This window comes from Acomys russatus, chromosome 26, assembly GCF_903995435.1.
Source record: "Acomys russatus chromosome 26, mAcoRus1.1, whole genome shotgun sequence".
Classification (NCBI taxonomy): domain Eukaryota; kingdom Metazoa; phylum Chordata; class Mammalia; order Rodentia; family Muridae; genus Acomys; species Acomys russatus.
The window spans coordinates 33,115,459-33,129,721 of NC_067162.1; the positions used below are offsets into that span (position 1 = coordinate 33,115,459).

Consider the following 14,263-nt stretch of genomic DNA (forward strand, 5'->3'; position numbering starts at 1 on the left):
CTTCAGTCCAACTGACAATGAACACTTGCACCCTCTGCAGCCTCTGGATTTCCATGCTGTGACTTCATTGACTGTTTTTCTGACTTCTTAGAGCATTTTATCACCATTACTATTATTGATCCCATAAAGATAAAGTCATTGCTGAATAGCTGGGTTCTAGGGTGAGTGAGGTTATTTTGCAAACCCGAATTAAACCACCACACAGGCTAGACAATGGATGGAAGCCCAACATGGTGGATGCTCAGCTGAGGCACTTTCCTATATAGTCAGTGTACTCACTGAAACCAACCCCTCATGGAAGCTCTTCATAATTCGGCATCTGCTGAAGAGAGGATCGCAGGCAGGTTCAATATGAAATGCAAATGTAATAGCTCTGTGAGCTGTGTCAGCTGTACTTCACCTGAATCTAGTAACCTGGGGGCTTCATGCCAGTAGATGGCCTAGCGGAGTTTTTTCCACCTGCTTCTCTGCGTCATGGGTTCAGTTCGATGTGTATAGGGTGAGGACCATGATTGGGGGGTGGGAGGGGTGAATATCGAGAGGCGGGCCCGCGGGGGGGGGGGGCGGAATCACAATGGGAAGATCTGCTCGTTTTCACTGGAAGGCTGCTATTGGCTCAGTAGGAGCTATTTCCAACAAGGTTCACCCCGTGTGTGTTGAAGTGGGTAAAGGTTCATCCGTCTGTCACTCTGATCCTTCCTAACCACTTCCAAATCCTGATGTTTTGTTGTGTGACCCAGCTCAGCTGAACAGAGGGTGGTCTGCCCAGTCTGCGCCCTGGCACTGGCTCCAATCGTGATGGCTCTGCAGCCACCTGGAGCACTCAGCTTCCCTTTTTGGCCCTCTCACTTGGTGCATATCTCAGACTCCGGCCTCTGCGCTGACATTAGAACTCACTGCACTGTCACGGTTTTGCTAATACCATGCCCTTCTAGTTAGAACTTTTTTTTTTTGCCTGAATGCCATTGTCACCCATCATCCCATGGTACCACCCAGCCCTTCCAACATCTCCTCCAGAACTGTCCCATCTCACTCCACTCCCCACACCCCACAGCTCCAAACTAACAGGAAAGCCTCTGGCGCTGTGGAAGCGCCCTCTTTAAGCCTTTACACCGTCCCGTAAGACAGCCTGGTTAGACATCAGCCAAGCCTCATCCAGCTGGTCTAGTTCTGCACGGTCACTTCTGACCTCTTGAGGCTTGCCTGTCCCGTGGCACCTCCCTTCTTCTTCAGAGGAGTTTCTTGCAGACTGCTACGCAGACTGACAGAACTAAAGTAGTCCCTTGCAAAAAAAGAATACTCCTAGATCTGCCAATGGCAGTGCATCTTGTAATCCCGGTACCCTGGAGGCAGAAGCAGGAGGCTGTCGAGTTTGAACCTAGACAGACTGCATGTGAGGAAAACAAAAGGAAAAGGAAGAGAGCTTGAAAGGGCAAAGGAAAGGGCATGCAGGCCAAAGGAGAAGCTTGGATGTCTAGAATCGGGAAGGTAAGGGGAGGGAAGGGGAGAGGAGGGGAGGAGAGGGAAGGGAAGGGAAAGGAAGGGAAGGGAAAGGAAGGGAGGAGCAGAAGGGAGTGGAGGGGAAACAGTGTTAATGAATGAATGTGAGGAAGGAGCGAGTCAACAGCCTGTGATTTACCTCAGAATACCCTTGTAAGGCAAATATTCACATCTTACTTACATAGCAGGGCTCAGGGATGTTACTGGGGTCATCTTTGAGTCCTTGGTGCTGGGCATGGCAGTGGGAGGCTTCTCCCAGCTGTCAGTGGAGTACGACCATCCCCCAGTCTTCATAGCTCAGCACAGCACAGCAGTTTTGCATCTCAGAAAAAGTGAAAAAAAAAAAAAAAAAACCACTACTGACCCCCAGTACCAGACAACTTGTGGTTTAATAAGGATCAAGGCTCCTAAGAAAACTAATTTGGAACTGGAGAGATGGTTCACCAGGTAAGAGTACTTGCTATACAAACATGAGACATGAGGACCTGAGTTTGGGTCATCAGCATCTATGTAAAAAGCCAGGTGTAGCCTCATGAGCCTGTAACCCCAGTGCCACAGCGACCCAGAGACAGGAGGATCTCTGGGCCTTGGTAGCCAGCAGCCTAGCCAGCAAACACTGAGCACCTCATTTGGTGAGAGACCTTGTCTCAAGGCAATAGAGCAGCGAGCAACAGAGGACACCCAGTGTTCTCTGGGCTCTGCACCTGCACACTGACACACATATGTGCACACCCACATGTACATATGTGTGTATACTGCACCATCAGTGTATACACTGCACACCAAAAAATAGCAGAAGATTCATAGAAATTAGAGAAAATAAACTTAAAAGCCAGGACTAGTCTATGAGCCAGATCGCCATAGTCTACTTGGAAAAAAGAAAGAAAAAGGAAAGGATAAAGAAAAAGCTCTATGTTACATCAGTATATTTTGGTAGTTTGGTCACCCCCATTTATCATAGATCCTGTGTTGGTGAATTTGCATATCCACTGAAATCCTGTTGTGAGTCCAGATTCAAAACTTGGGGCACTTACATGGTTATTCACCAACCGGGAGAAGAAAGGCAGCAAGTTCCCAGTGGAAGTCAAATAAGGTGGCTCCAGCTAGCCTCTTTTCATGGGGCTCTGCCTTTCACATTTCGGGTTGGTGACATCACTGTTAAGGTATTCCCAAGCATAGCACCCAAATACTAGCTAACATACCCAAGCTCAGGAAAGCAGCGAGATGTTTCCCAAAGAAAACACTACAAGGGCATCATTCAGGCTTAAGCGAGTGACCGCACCACCGCCACAGTGCCAGTGGCTCAATTCATTGTTTATGAAGTGGCCGCATGTGTTTGATTAGGTATCCTTAGGCACACATATTTGATGAAAGTGCAGAAACAGGGCTTGCAGAACCCTGACCCCTGTTTGCCTAAGAGTAACAAAGAGCAATTTGTTACCCATTAATTCAATGTCATCAGTGACTTCGTACAACAAATCAGCAGCAAATAATAAGAATCACTATACTGGGGGAATCCTGATAGCATCCTAGAAGTGTAGTACCAATGATGCCAGGCACGTTTCTTTTTTAGTTATTTAATTGTTTTTGGAATCTCATACAAGATATAATGTATTTTGATCATATCCACTCTTTCCTGTCATCACAACTCCACTCATGATCCCTCCCCCCAAATTCATATTCTTTCCGTGTGTGTGTGTGTGTGTGTGTGTGTGTGTGTGTGTGTGTGTGTGTGTGTATCTCCTACTGGATCCAGTCAATATTGCCCCTGTGCATATATGAGTAGGTCTGGCCACTGGGGCATGGGCAACCCAATTTGGGAGGAAGGAGCATCCCTGCAGAACACTACCTTTCCCTTGCTTAGCAGCCATAGACCCGCCCATAGCACCTAACTTGGGGTGGGGCCTTGTGAGCCATTTTATGCTTCATGGAAGATGAGACCTCCCAAAGCCATCTTAGTCTTTGTCATGTTAGTCTGGGCAGACTTCCTTGCTGTTCACATATACCCAGTACTGAGCACACCCCCACTCCCACCCCCACGCCATCACACCACCCCCACTCTCTCATCTGTTCTTGGAGACAGACAAAGAAGCAGTCCCTGACCTCAGGCACTTGTACCCTTGTCGTGACCAGACTTAAGGTGACAAAAGAAAAGTAGAAACATAAATAGCAGGGTGAACCAGCTCCCTGAGGCATAGCTCAAGGGAAGCAGGGCAGTTTTCTAATGGCGACCTTGAACTGTTAATTTCGTGTTTCTTCCCAGGAACTCCACAGAGGAAGTTCGCCTGTAGCCGGGGTTTCTAATTAACTCTAAAGTTCCTACCACATCGACTAACACCTACAGACCACCCTCAAGCTTGTCTCTCCCCTGACAAAAATAAAATAAAATAACTTATGTCGGTGAGAACTGTACCATAGGAAATCCTTCTTTGTCTGTAGGAAATGATGGCTAGGTCTCCCTTGGCCTGATTGCTTTGGAGACCTTGTAACCCTACAGCTGAAGAAACAGGAGCTGTGGCATTCTAAACAGAAAAAGCAGTGTTGTGTTAGGAAGCACCAAGTTTGTGGCAAGGTGCTGGGAACACAGGGGGGGGAGAGGAAGTCTCTTCCTCTATACTTCGCACTGTCAAATGAGGGAACTGGGTCATTGTAAATGTGAGATAAATGCTACAGGGCAAGGTAGTACAGATGGGGCTTGTGGCGGTACACATGAGCCAGGCGGAGGCTTGGAGGTGGAGCAAACGCTTCTTGCTTGAACAGAGTCGTGAAGGTGGAGGGATCCGGCAAATGAAGTACGTAGGGGGTGGGTCATTTCCTGGTGAAGTGGTAGAGGTTAGCATCCTAGTATCAAGAAGAAGAGACATGAAAGAGTTAAGGAGCATGGAGTGCAAAGTAGGGGACTTACCAGAGAGAAGACAAGTGGGAAGTGACACCTGGATCATCGTGAGTAACCTTGAAAGCCAAATAGCAAGGAGCAGTCCTCTGAAGGATGTCACAGAGGCCATCAAAACCAACACATCGGCACTCCCCGTGGTGGCTCAATTAAAGTGGTACAGAGGCTGCATCGTGGGCCGGGCACATCTGAGGATGAAGAGAGCAGTCTAGCCAGCTCTTGGGAAAACCACTAAGGAAATAAACCAAGAAAAGAGAAATACAGCAAAAGGCCACAGGGAGAGGAAAGCGGGTAGCCAGCTACCTGGGGTTGCCTTACATTGTGCAACGCAAGCTGTGTACGACTGAGAATAGGAGGTCGCAGGCCTGTTCACGGGCAGTCATATCTAAGAAAGGGGGCGGGGAGGAAGAGATGAGGTGCCCAGAAATGAAGCAAGAAATGAAATAATGACAGATATAAGCAGAGGATGGAAGTGTTGTGGAGGAGGGAGAGGTAGACAGAATCCAGGGACTTGACCTTGAGTGACCAGGAAGAGTGCTAATAAGTAGATAGAAGTGAAGAGGAAAATCATAGACAGGCATCTGTATCTCAACCACATCGGAGGCTGAGACAGGCCCACCTCGGCTACAGAACGAGTTCAAGGCCAGCCTGGGTAACTTAGCAAGACGTGGTCTCACAATAAAACGTGAAGGGGCTGGCAGGATGGATCAGAGGACAAAGAAGCTGGCCTGCAGGCCTGACCATCTGAGTTCAACCCCTGGGACCTACACGTAGAAGGGGAGAACCAATTCCTGTGGACTCTTTTCCAACATTCTGCCGTGCACCATGACATACAAATGTTTTTTTAAAATAAAGTTTAACTAAATAATAGAATATAAAAGAGGGGCCATAACTCAGGGTTGAATGCCTCCCTGGCATGTATAGGGCCCTGGGTTCATTCCCCAGTGCTGGCTTCCCTCTCAAGAAGCAACTGCAGATGAACTGGTGGGTAAACTTGACTTCCAAAGGAAGGGTACAAGTGCAAATACTAGAAAGCTAGTGGGCGTCCTGCTGTGGCCACCATGATGTAGTTATGGTTGCTTCTGGCTAACAGGGCACAGAGAATGGGATACACACTGCACCACCCACATAATGCACACCTCAGAGTGAGGAGGCCAGGTGAGCTTCTGGTCAGGAGTTCAAAAGAGGGTATCTTTAATGGAGCCTTCCAGAGAGTAATAGGTCATACCAGAGTCAGAGCCCAGTGCCTCCTGATGGCTTCTCTATAGCTTCCCCTGAGGTGAGTTCTGCCTTAGAGTGTGCCCCTTAAAGCAGGCCACGTGATAGTTAGCCACCAACGTCACTGGCTGCAGGGAGGAGCAGGAAATATGTGTGAAGAGCGCTTTGGAGATGGAAAAACCTCGTATGCTTGGGAAGTGCTGGTGTGTGAGAGCAGGCCCCTCTCTCTGCACTTTGCCATATGCAAAAGAGTCCTTTTCTCGATATTATTACAAGCACTAGGGAAACTTTTCAAATGAACTACAGGCAGGCCGTTCTGAAATTTTTCATCTTTTTAGCTGCCATCCCCTAACCATTCAAGAAAAATAATTCTACGGATATACTAGACACTTTAAAAAGGAAAGAGAGGAGGGAAGAAGGAAGGAAAGAGAGGAGGGAAAGGATGAAGGAAGGAAGGAAAAAAGGAAGAGAGAGAGGAAAGAAGGAAGGAAGGAAGGAAGGAAGGAAGGAAGGAAGGAAGGATGGAAGTTGAGGTTAGGTACCTGTTTATTTGATAAAGTGCTTGTCATCCAAGCAGAGGAGTGGAGTTCACACAAAAACCCAGTGCACATGTCTGCAGCCCTGGTGATGGGGAAGATGGAGACAGGTGAATTCCTGGGTCTATTTTAGCTAATCACTAAGCTCCATGTTCAGTGAAAAAACTCTGACTCAAAAATCAAAGTGAAAAGGTAGGCAGACATCACCGAACATCGACTTCCGGCCCCCACATCACACACCCTCACATACACACACACACACACACACAGAGGCACACACACACACACACAAGCATACAAACGCACGAGCACATGTACACACAAACACACACACATGCAGTTGTATATACACATGCATGCATACATGAACACACGCTTATACTATGCACATATACGTAACACAAAACAAATTTTTTAAAGAAGAAAGTGAATGTGATCCTAATCATGAGTGACTTTTAAAAGTACATGAGAAGACAAGTATGCTGGTTTATGCCTAGAATTCTAGCACTTGGGAGAGTGAGGTAGGAAGATTATCTCAAATTCAAGGCCAGGCTATGCTATGTGATGAGACCATGCTTCAGATAGATAGATAGATAGATAGACAGACAGACAGACAGATAATAGGAAAACATTTATTTCTATATATTTAATCTTCCAGTGAAGGGCAGTGCCTCAGAACGTGGCGGCCTTGACTGCATTACCATAGAGGGGCGAGCTATGTCTGTTCACTTCCCTCCTCTTCATTGCTTCTACTTAGCCTTCCCCCCCCCCCAACCCAATGGAGCAAGTATTTCCATGTTGTGCCTAATGTCTTTATTTTCAATTAAAACATAAAATGGCCTGTGCTAGGTATTTTAGACTAAAAACAATGGCTGCGAGCTGGGTGTCCCTTTAATCCCAGGACTCAGAAAGCAGAGGCAGGCAGGCCTAGCTCTGTGAATTCAAGGTCAACCTGCTTTGCACAGGGAGCTGCAAGCCAGCCAGACCTATACAGTGAAGCCTTGTTTGAAAAACAAACAAACAAACAAACAAAATTCCTTCAAAGTATCAGGTTACATGCCATTAAAACTATTGCAAGTATGAACTGTTTAAGCTATAGATAATTTCTTTTAGCTTAAAGTTTTAGCTTTACTTTGTGTGTGTGTGTGTGTGTGTGTGTGTGTGTGTGTGTGTGTGTGTTGTCTGCATGTATATGTACCATGTGTACCTTAAGTGGCCTAGTGCTACAGACGCCAGAGGAGGGCCTTAGATTCCCTGGAACTAGAGTTTCAGATGGTTGTGAGCCATGATGTGGGTTCTGGGAATCGAATCAAGGTCCTCTGCAAAAAGAACAAGTGTTTTTAGCCACTGAGCCATCGCTCCAGCCCCTAGTTTGTTTGTTTGTTTTTTTAGCTGGTGTGTTTGAAGCTATGGATTCATAGAATGCTTGGCTGGCATGGGTAAGGCCCTAGAGTAAATCCCCAATAGGGTATTTTTAAAGTTAAAATTAGTTTATTTCCTATTTAAACATACCAATTCTGGCGCCTGCTGGGACACTGGAAAACTGAGCAATAGCAGGCACGACTTTGTTTTCCCAGATGCCAGACAACCAGAGATAAGGGTTCTCTCTGCTCTCTAGACCACACAAGCCCTTCTCCTATATGTTATCTCTTGAAATTGGGCCACTGGTCCCTGAGCATTTCAGAGTATGTGAGCCCACTTTAAAGCAAACCCATTAAAGAACAATGAAACAGATACTTATTTCTAAGGGTAGAGTGGTCAAAACTTTTTTTAAAAAATTAGATTTTAAAAAAGTGCCAAGTTTGTTGGCATAGGCCTGCAATTACAACTACTCAAGACGCTGAGACAAAAGATGCCAAGTTCAAAGTTCAAAGTTCAAGTTTGATTCCTGAGTTCAATGCCTGCCTGTGGTATGACGTGAATCCAAAGGATCCTCAGTAACTTCATGAGGAGGGTTTGGGATAGTATTCAATGGTAGAGGGTAGGGTTCTTATCTAGTGTACCCAAAGCCACAGATTTCGTCCTAGTATCAATAAAATAAAATAAAAAAAGAAAAGAAAAAAGAAAGGATGTGGATGGGGTAGGGGGTGGTGGAGAAAAACAGAAGAGATTCTAGTACCTACTAGAACACTAAAGAAATGAGGAAAAGAAAAGAAAGGAAACTATATTTTCACTAGCCCAATCCTCAGGGAGGCCTGGCCAGCTCTTGGGTTCTTAGCCAACATTTTACTTACCTTAGTGTGGGCTCCTTAGATGTGCAAGTCATACCTTTACTCTATGTTGCTTCCTTGTGTTACAGAGATGAAAATAAAAGCAACTCCTGTCCTTATGGAAGGTCTATTGCGTAGCCCCCCCAACCCTCCCGCCCCCCCCCCCCGCCAAAAAAAGATTTGTTTTACTTTAAAAGTCAAAGCAAGAAGCTGGGATATGGCACAGCAGGAAATGTACTTACATACATAGTCAAAGCCCTAGATTGTATCCCCAGCCCTTTGTAAAATTGGTCATGTTGGGTGTACACCTGTAATCCCAGTAGTTGAGGGGTGCAGGCAGGAAGATCAGAATTTCAAGACCATCCTTAACTACACAGCAAGTTTGAGACTAAAACAAAAACAAAACAAAACAAAGGCTTAGAGGCAAGGCAACTGTGGATGCTTAAACCTAGAATCTAGAATCCCAAAACTTAGAAGCTGGGGCAAAAGGGTCAGCAAGAGTTCCGGGCTAGCCTGAGCTACAACATGAGACCCTGCTGGGGAGGGGGAAACGCTTAGGTCAGAAGCAATTGCTCAAAGGGTTCCAGGGTGTTCTTCTGACCTTTGCAAGATCAAAAAAACTGTGATAACCTGTGGCTGAGCCTGAATGGAAAGACATCTGGTAGACCACACTTGTCATTTGTGCTCATTGAGGTTAATTAACACAGACATGTTGACGGTGGCTGGTCTGTGCCACATAGGAGAACTGTTTCCAAGCCGTGCATTCTTTGGCTTTCGTCAAGTGGCCCGTTGTCTGTGGAATTTCCTATTCTCCAGCCACAGAGGAAAAAGCAAACCTCGCCCCCCGCCACCCCCCTCGCGCCCCCGATTTGGCCGTTATGAGGTTTAAAGAGGACCATTTGTTTTCATTACAGCCCCGTGAAGCCCTTCGTTCCCTCCTCATTAATGAATTTCCAGTCTCTCATTAAAAACAAAAACAAACAAACAAACAAAAAGGACCTAGTTAAGTGGCTGGCGTGCACGCCTGTGCTGCCTTTAGAGAAAGCGGATGGCCATTTACTGATTGTGAGGAGGGGGATGACATCCTTGGTTAGTATGCTAATTTTGTCTCTTTCATTTAACATTCAGATCAGGTCTGTACAGGCCCTCCAGAGTCGCAGAGTCCAGGGATGGGTGGCCGTCTGCCTAGCAGCACAGAACACACTCTGCATGAATTATATAAATGCCCAAGCATCCAGTTCTGCACAGACCTCACATTTTCCCTCTGCCTCCCAGAGACGCGTAGTCACCGGAGCCACATGCATGCAAGCATGCCCTGCACATGATACTGATACATGCACCCACAAACAGCCCAGGCATGGGTCTCTATGAACACTGGTGGCATTCAGAGAGAAACTGTAACTACCCGTAGCTGGATTTAGTTCATATTCTTTGGGTCTCTGCTATGTCAGCAGAATGTCTACTACAAGATATATTGGGGAGCAATATAGAAGTTTTTTTTAAACCCTTTTGTAGGAGCATGTTTAAAAGTCCCATTTCCACTCATGGAAAAGAGAACCATATAGCTCAATTAACTGAACACTCAGAGGAAGGAAAATCCAACTGTTTTTATTCCTTGGTCCCCACTCTGTCCATGTGTGTTTAGAACACTATATAAAGAGTTCACTGTTGGTTTGGGACTCACCAAGCCACAGCTGGGTGACAACAGAAGAGGAATCCCCAAACCAGCTCCCACATGTCGGTCCAAAGGGCACATTTGCCAGAAGCCCAGCCAATGGAAAACCGAGTCTCCCCAACCTCCTCTTCCCACTGTCACTCCATGATGGTGAAGCAGTTTCTGGAGACAAACAAGGAAGGAGCAGCTACCAGCAGAAAGCACAGATTGGAGTTGCTTTAAATAGACGAACCGATTTTGAACCAGCAAGACAGGCTCCCATGCCAAAGAAAGGATATGTTGGCTTTCGCTGTTTGGGACTGGTATGGGTTTGGTTTGGGGCTTTTTTCCCCCCTCTCAGTGTGTGGCATAGCTGTGTAAGCTGGCATGCCATGACTCTGAATCTTGTCCTCTTGTGCCCACAACAATATTCCCAGACTCGCCTGAGGAACTCCAGCAGTTCCCATGTTCCCATCGGAGCTTCCCAAGCCATAGGTGTTTTCTCCGAACTGCAGACTTGATTTGCCTTGATTATTTTTTTTTTTTTTTTTTTTTTTGGCTCTGATCCAAGATGTCTTCCTGTCATCATCTCACCGTCTTTTCCGGTAATCCCCTTTTTAAACATCGCCAACAATTAGTCGATTTATCTCCATCACCAAGGACCACCGCCCACCCCGCGTATCCACATCCACATGCAGACATACACTCGGCTGAGCCCCCATCCCTGTCTTGTTTTGCCTTGAAGTATAAGAAATCATAGCTTCTCATTAGCTGGAGAGCACGTTTGGAACGGCTTTGTGTTTACTCACTTAGTAAGTGATGCTGGCCTTTTTAATTATCCTCCTTCCGCATGTAATTTAGAGCAGCAAGCTGTTCAAATCAAACCGAACGGGTGCACATCCTCAGCGAGGCGGTTGGAAGGGAATCCTGGTTTGTTTTAATTTTTTTTTTTTTTTTTTACCTCACTGCTGCTGCGTCCTTCCTTGTCTGTCAGCAAGCCAAGGAATCCCCCCACCAAAAGCTCTTACGTAGGAAGACACCAAAACCGTGAGTCACTTTTCACTCCCAGAACAGAGGAACCCACAGCGTTTTGCACCTAGCAGCAGACCCAAGATGATGGGGCTTTTCTGCAAGCCACTGAGATCCCTAAGACCAGATGTCCAGTCCTCACATCATTTCTTGCTGTTGCTCCCTCTTTCTCTTCCACCCTTCTCCATCCTTTCCTTCTGGAGAGGTCTCCTCTTCTTCCTGTGTGTGATGTGACAGCCGCAGACCACAGCCAGAGCTGGGTCCCGCTCACCTTCTGTTATTTTTTCTCCCCTGCAGCAGCCTTTAGCTGCTACCCTCTGCAAGCAGGATCACCAAAGACACACGACTCGCTCACAATGAATAATCAATACGGATATTGATCTAGGGAAAAATGTTTGTAAATTCCTGAAAGGGAATCAGGAGCAGGGGGCAGGGAGGTTCGTGGGGGACGACGCTGCAGAGCCCAACGGCGCTAGGAAGCAGGACCGCTTTTGGATCCCCAAGTTTGGCCAGCTCCAAGGTGACGGGTACCGGAATGCGTGCCGATGAGGGTGTGCGCATGTGAGGAGGGTGCTGTGTAGTCTCATTTCTCTACAGCTGCTTTCCCTGAAGAGAAGAACCAGGAACCACATGCTCGGGAGCCCACCCCCACCCCCCGCGTCAACGCCATGTCTTGGCTGCGGGCCAGCACTGTTTTGTTTTCATTATCACACGCTACTTTGCAATTTGCATAAATACAGGGTTATTTTTTATCGTGTCGCCCAAAAGATAGAGCAGGGGGGAAAAATAGACTCTTTGTTGTGTGCAAGAGGGGCTTGCTGCCTACTCATCGAGGCTAAGGATTTGCCTCTCAGGCAGGACTTTGGGGCGTAGAGTGAGGGCTCCAGAAAGAAATACAGGCAGAGGAGAGATAATGACAGAGGGGAAAGAATTGAGGGGATAAAAAAAAAAAGTAGGATTTAATGGGAACCTCAGGAAACTCAGCTTGGTAAATGCAAATATTAAGGATCTGTTTTCTTCTGCAGAGAATGACGAAGGCTTTAGGCAACCAAGGTGGAGAGAGGTAGCTGACCAGCCTCCCCTTAGGTACCTCGCATGCTTTCTGCAGGGATGAACCATTGGTTGGAGGGGGGTATGTAGTACAGTGAACACACATATGCCTTATCTTGAGCCTCATGTAAAGCATGGGAACACCAAGGCTAGATAGACCATGAGTCCCCTTTCAGCTCCAATGGCTTCACGCCTGCCATTTCCTTGCCTTCCTTACAGACTCGGTCCTCCCACTCTCCCAATTGCACCTGCCCAGGAAAATGGGTAGCCTTTGCTCACCCTCCCGTTTTTCAGTGAAGTTGGCACATGAGCATGCCGGCTAAAGGACAAGCCGAGAGACAGCTCTGCCCTGCCTGTGCCTCTTGGCCATGGAGGCGTGGACCCACACTCCCAAAGTCACTCCCCAAAGTGGCGTTGGGCATGCACACATTCCTGGAAGTAGAGCTTCCATTTAGAGAAACCACTCAAGTCCCTCAGCATCACTCTGATGGGCACCTTCCCACAAAGGCCCCTTCCATCTCTCCCACTCACTCTGAATTTGCAGTTTGGTAATTTAAAAAAGAAAAAAAAAAATCTCTTTGAGATCAGTCTGTCCTTTTTCCCATGGCCCTATCTCCTCCTGGGCTGGTGACAAAGGGGGGGGGGGTGTCACTTGAGATAGCCTCACTGTCAAAAGTAAGACCTCTACATGAGGATTCAATTCCAGCACCCTACCCTTTGTCCTGAGAGGAACTGTCCACTTTATCAGCGCCCAGCAGCACCTCAGCAGCCGCAGCAGCAAACACAGCCTTTTTTTTTTTTTTTAATTCCCTTTCTGGCTTCTGATTAGCTCTGGCAATCCAATTAGCAGAGGCATTTATATCACACAGGCCGAGGTTCCCCTACACATCATGGCAGCTCAAACCACTCATAAATCCCACCGATACTACATCTTCCTGCGACATGGATTAATTACAACACCGGACCCTCCTAAGTAGGTCTACCAGTGCAAGTACATAAGAATATTAGAATTAAAGAAAGAGGCCAAAAGGAATGTCTTCTGCCTGCTATCAGGCGCGCAGGAAGGCTGCCAGGGAAGGCACCATCCTTCATCTCTGCACATGCGCGTTATTCAAGCAGATGTGGAAGAGTCCAGCAAGGCCTGAATAGTGCATCATGGGGGATTCAGGAGTGACCTCATCATGGCACACCCATATGTTTGTTTGTTTTACATACCTTTGGGCCTTTATTGTGAAAGTTCAGAACTCTTAGCAGCTCATTTCCTACTTGTGGCCCAAACACAGCCCAAACAGTGCAACTGTTTTTGAAACCCTTCGAGACGAGAGCTGACTTTCTTCTCTTCATTGGTATTCCACTGCAGTCGGGCACAGTCATGATATTATGGGAACTTTGCATCTATCTACAATCTCATTCCAGATTTCCCCTCACATTCATCAACCTCCAGCATCTCTCTCTCTCCATTCATCTAGTTATATTCATTTAGATATCAACTATTTATTCTACTTCCCGGCCCCCTCTATCCATCCGTGTGCATCTCACTATCCATTTTCTAACCATGTATTGATCTATGAATTTCTTTCTATTATCTGTCATCTACTTGTCTATCCATTTGTGTCTCTCTTAATTCATTCATCTGCATTATCCATCTCTCTGTTTTTCTATCTATTCATTAATCTATTCTGTTCGTGCGTCCATCCATTCAGCCATTTATTGTTGGCTTATCAGTGACCAGTCCCTTTTTAGTCTTTGCCTTTTGTTAGCGATGATCTTAACAGGATCCCGGATTCACATACTCAATCACTTTTAAGGTAAATAATGGCCACTTTCCAAATGAAGTCTAAAAATGTTATATGCTTGGCTGTCCATTCTTGAGTTTAAAAGAATGAACTGAAGAAATAAATCAGTAAAATCACATGATTCTAAGTGAGTTAAAATTACAAGGAAAATATTTTATCCTAGATTCCTAGAGCAATTTCCTTGCTTAATAAAATAGGCATCTCTGCTCCCAGTAAGCCATGCCTTTAGAAGAGATGAGTTTTAGATCATGTTTGCAGCATAAATCTCACTCAATCTGTTACATTCGCCACTGTGCATCCTGTATGCAAATAATCCATGCAAATAACTTGAGATTACTTTTATCATAAAGCAAAACAGATATTAACCCTTACGTGGT

General features: G+C 46.3%; 1 long non-coding RNA gene across 1 annotated transcript; it reads right to left on the bottom strand.

The window, feature by feature from the left end:
- Window positions 1-1,686: 1,686 nt before the first annotated feature.
- On the bottom strand, window positions 1,687-11,603 carry LOC127209313 (uncharacterized). Its single transcript, XR_007833191.1, has 3 exons — window positions 10,821-11,603; window positions 10,042-10,624; window positions 1,687-1,822 (listed from the first exon to the last, which is right to left on the bottom strand). It is a non-coding gene; the product is annotated as an uncharacterized LOC127209313 (long non-coding RNA).
- Window positions 11,604-14,263: the final 2,660 nt, after the last annotated feature.